Here is a 5,118-nt window from a genome sequence, read left to right as displayed (position 1 = left end):
GTGTACTTTATACTGTTACATAATTTCGATACTCACCCCTCGTTGTTTGTGTTTGGCGTTTGCGACGGACGCAGACGAGTTGTAAGTTACAGGTGGTGACTAATGCTATCAGGAGAGGCGGAAGCCACCATGCCTTGGAGACCTTCATTATTATGCATTGTGTGATGTTATTTTGAGCATTTTTATTTTGGGAATTCCCGCTCTGATAGTGACATCGGGTTGGGACTATATTTGCACTGAATTTAAAACATAAGTATGTGTACTTCAAAAAGGATTCTGTTGTTTGATATTATGATTTCGATGTCATTATGCTTGATGGAAATTTTGGATTTATGTGACATGCTTATGATTACGTGATACTCTTCATAAAAAAAAAAATAAATTATTTGGGGTTTAGGGTGTCATATTAGTGGTATCAGAGCAGGTCTGTCCAATCAGACCGTAAATGTGTTATGTGTTCGCTATGATTCCTTGTGTACTCTGTTATGTGTTTTGTGGTTATGGACATTAATATGTTAGTATTGTAGAACTAGGTTAGTTCTCACTACCCTAAGTGTCTCACCATATTCGATTGGCTTATCTGATTGATGTAGGTAATGAGAGCTAGTGGAAGGAATGATGCTGTGATTGCTGAGGCTCTATAACTTCAAAAAGGATTATGTTGTTGATATTATGATTTCGATGTCATTATGTTTGGTGAAAATTTTGGATTTTATGTGACATGTTTATGATTACGTGATACTCTTTATGTAAAAAAAAAAAATTATTTGGGGTTTAGGGTGTCACATTAGTGGTATCAGAGCTGGTCTGTCCAATCAGACCGTAAATGTGTTATGTGTTTGCTATGTTTCCTTGTGTACTCTGTTATGTATTTTGTAGTTATGGTCATTATTGTGTTAGTATTGTAGAGCTAAGTTAGTTCCTCACTTCCCCAAATGTCTCACTATATTCGATTGGCTTATCTGATTGATGTAGGTAGTGATGGCTGGTGGAAGGAATGATGCTGCGATTGCTGAGGCTCTAGAGTCCATGCCAGCAGTTACAGTGCAGGCTCTCCAAGCTTTGGCTGAATCTCAAGCTACTGCACAAGCTGCTGCGCAAGCTGCTACCCAAGCTGCACATATTGCTGCTCAAGCTACTAGCTACGGGGGTGGCCAAGGAAATGTGCAAATAAATGAATTCATGGTGATGGATCGATTCCACAAGGCTAACCCCCCATCCTTTGAAGGTCACTATAATCCTGATGGAGCTCAAAAGTGGTTGCAAGAAGTGGAGAAAATTTTCAGAGGAGTGGCATGCCCCGAAGGTCAGAAAGTGCATCTTGGTACCTTTATGTTGACGGAAGAAGCTGAACATTGGTAGGATAATGCACGCCAACGTTTAGAGAATGCAGGGACTGCAATTACTTGGGCTATATTCAAGGACATGTTTCTAATTAAGTATTTCCCTGAAGATATCCGTAATAGAAAGGAGATGGAATTTGTTAAATTGGAACAGGGGAATATGACAGTAGCGGAGTATGCCGCTAAGTTCGAGGAATTATCCAGGTACTATCCACTCTATGTTGGAGAAGCAGGAGAAAAGTCTAAGTGCATCAAGTTTGAAATGGGACTTAGGCCAGAGATCAAGAAACAGGTTGGAATGCAAGAGATCCGCGACTTTCCTACCCTAGTGAATAAGAGTAGGATTTATGATGAGGATAGCCGTGCTGAAAAGGCACATTACCGAAACACTGGAATCATGAAGGACAAGAGGCCTATGCATCATAATAGAGGAAAACCTTACTCCTTCCCTCCTAGTAGATCTGGAAGTCGTTTGAATTATCAACAACACAGTTTTTCAGCTGGAAAAGGAGCTAGTAGTGGTAACGGAAAAGGAAATGGGAACAGTTATAGTTATGGGAGTGGTAGAGGAAACCCCAATGGACGAGGAGTTAGTAGCGGAAATAGTAACAACATGAGCTAAGTCTCACGCAACAACAATGGTAATAATGGTTACCCAGCTACTCCTATCCGATGTAGCAGGTGTGGAAAGCAGGGTCACATGACATATGAATGTAGAGATGCTGGAATTACTTGTTTTAATTGTCAACAACAAGGCCACATTAGCACCACATGCCCTTACCCAAGGAAGACTCCACAGCCTGGAAACCAGAGTTCCAAAGCCAGCAGACCTAAATCCAATGGAAGAGTCTTTGCCCTCAGTGGTGCAGGAGCGTCTGAGAAAGACAACTTGATCCAAGGTACGTGTCTCATAAGTGATACTCCTTTATTTGTACTATTTGATTGTGGTGCCACTCATTCTTTTGTTTCTCTTGATTGTGTTAGACGTTTAGGACTACATGTATCTCGTTTACAGTATGAGTTGATTGTGAATACCCCAACTAGTGATTCTGTTGATACCTCTAGTGTTTGTCTTGACGTTTCTATCCATGTGTGTGGAAGGGACTTTCGAGTTGACTTAGTGTGTCTACCTTTGCGTCTGGTTGATGTGATTCTTGGTATGGATTGGCTATCTGCCAACCGTGTCCGCGTAGATTTTTTTAGTAAAACCATTGAATTCATGGAGTCAGAAGAGAGGGATAAGCCTAGCAATATATCCACCAACCAAGTGAAGGCACTCTTGAAAGAAGATGCCCAGTTATACATGATCCTTCCCTCATTGGAATTTGAAGAAAAAGTGGTAATACGAGATGTTCCTATTGTGTGCGAATTCCCTGAAGTATTCCCTGAAGATGTCACTAGTTTACCACCAGAGCGTGAAATTGAGTTTAGCATTGACCTTGTACCAGGTACTGGGCCCATATCCATGGCACCGTATAGGATGTCTCCCTTAGAATTGTCTGAGCTTAAGAAACAATTGGAAGAGCTTTTAGATAAACAATTTATAAGGCCTAGTGTTTCACCATGGGGTGCACCTGTGTTGTTGGTTAAGAAGAAGGATGGCTCTATGAGGTTATGCGTAGATTACCGTCGACTTAATAAAGCGACAATCAAGAATAAGTACCCGCTACCTAGGATAGATGACCTTATGGATCAATTGAGAGGGTCATGTGTGTTTAGTAAGATCGATCTGAGGTCAGGTTACCATCAGATCCGCGTGAAACCTTCTGATACTCCTAAGACCGCCTTTAGGACCCGTTATGGCCATTACGAGTATTTGGTTATGCCTTTCGGTGTTACTAATGCACCAGCAGTGTTTATGGATTACATGAATCGGATCTTTCATCCTTACCTCGACTCTTTTGTGGTTGTGTTTATAGATGATATCTTAGTGTACTCTAAGACTAAGGAAGAACATGGTGAACATCTAAGGATAGTCTTGAAAACCCTTAAGGAGAAACAATTATTTGCCAAGTTGTCTAAGTGTGAGTTTTGGTTAGAGGAAGTAAGTTTCCTAGGACATATAATTTCAAAAGGTGGAATAGCTGTTGATCCTACCAAAGTGGAGAGTGTCTTAGAATGGAAAGCACCTAAATCAGTGACTGAGATTAGGAGTTTCCTAGGATTGGCAGGTTATTATCGTAGGTTCATAGAAGGATTCTCCAGGTTGGCCTTACCTTTGACTAAGTTGACCCGCAAAGGGGAATTGTTCGTGTGGGATACTCATTGTGAGAATAGTTTCCAAGAGCTTAAGAAACGATTGACCTCTGCACCAATCTTAGTATTACCTGACCTGAGTGAACCTTTTGTAGTATATTGTGATGCGTGTGGTTCCGGATTAGGTGGAGTACTTATGCAGGATGGAAAGGTAGTAGCATATGCTTCTAGGCAACTGAAGATTCATGAGAGAAACTACCCTACCCATGACCTAGAACTAGCAGCAGTTGTCTTTGTACTTAAGATGTGGAGACATTATTTATATGGATCTAGATTTGAGGTCTTTAGTCCAAGGTGGATAGTGTATTAGAATGGAAAGCACCTAAGTCAGTGACTGAGATTAGAAGTTTCCTAGGATTGGCCGGTTATTATCGTAGGTTCATAGAAGGATTCTCCAGGTTGGCCTTACCTTTGACTAAGTTGACCCGTAAAGGGGAATTGTTCGTGTGGGATACTCATTGTGAGAATAGTTTCCAAGAGCTTAAGAAATGATTGACCTTTGCACCAATCTTAGTATTACCTGACCTGAGTGAACCTTTTGTAGTGTATTGTGATGCGTGTGGTTCCGGATTAGGTGGAGTACTTATGCAGGATGGAAAGGTAGTAGCATATGCTTCTAGGCAACTGAAGATTCATGAGAGAAACTACCCTACCCATGACCTAGAACTAGCAGCAGTTGTCTTTGTACTTAAGATGTGGAGACATTATTTATATGGATCTAGATTTGAGGTTTTTAGTGACCACAAGAGCCTTAAGTATCTTTTTGATCAGAAGGAGTTGAACATGAGACAACGTAGGTGGATGGAATTTCTTAAAGATTTTGATTTTGAGCTTAAATATCACCCTGGAAAGGCCAATGTAGTGGCTGATGCCTTGAGTAGGAAGACTTTGAGTGTGTCCGCCTTAATGGTTAAGCATAGTGAGTTGTTGGAACAATTTAGAGACCTTAGTTTAGTTTGTGAAGTGACACCAGAAAGTATTAAATTGGGAATGTTGAAGGTAACTAGTGGACTATTGGAAGAGATTGAAAAGAGTCATGGCCTAAAATGAAAAAAGACGTTGCTGAGTTTGTGTATGCTTGTTTGGTCTGTCAAAAATCTAAGGTAGAACACCAAAAACCTTCAGGTTTGATGCAACCTTTGAGTATTCCCGAATGGAAGTGGGATAGCATCTCTATGGACTTTTTTGTAGGCCTGCCTCGAACTCCAAAAAGGTACGATAGTATTTGGGTTATTGTGGATAGATTAACTAAATCTGCTCACTTTATTCCCATAAACATAACTTATTCTATGGAAAGGTTAGCTGAAATATACATAAAGGAAATTTTGAAGTTGCATGGAATCCCATCAAGTATAGTCTCGGACAGAGACCCTATGTTTACCTCTAAGTTTTGGCAAGGTTTACAAAGCGCTTTAGGTACGAACCTTAGGATGAGTTCAGCCTACCACCCACAAACAGATGGTCAGACTGAGCGAACAAATCAATCCCTAGAAGACTTGTTGAGAGCTTGTGTGTTGGA

The sequence above is a fragment of the Cicer arietinum genome, chromosome 2 (assembly GCF_000331145.2).
Source record: "Cicer arietinum cultivar CDC Frontier isolate Library 1 chromosome 2, Cicar.CDCFrontier_v2.0, whole genome shotgun sequence".
Classification (NCBI taxonomy): domain Eukaryota; kingdom Viridiplantae; phylum Streptophyta; class Magnoliopsida; order Fabales; family Fabaceae; genus Cicer; species Cicer arietinum.
This window is presented reverse-complemented; position numbering follows the sequence as displayed.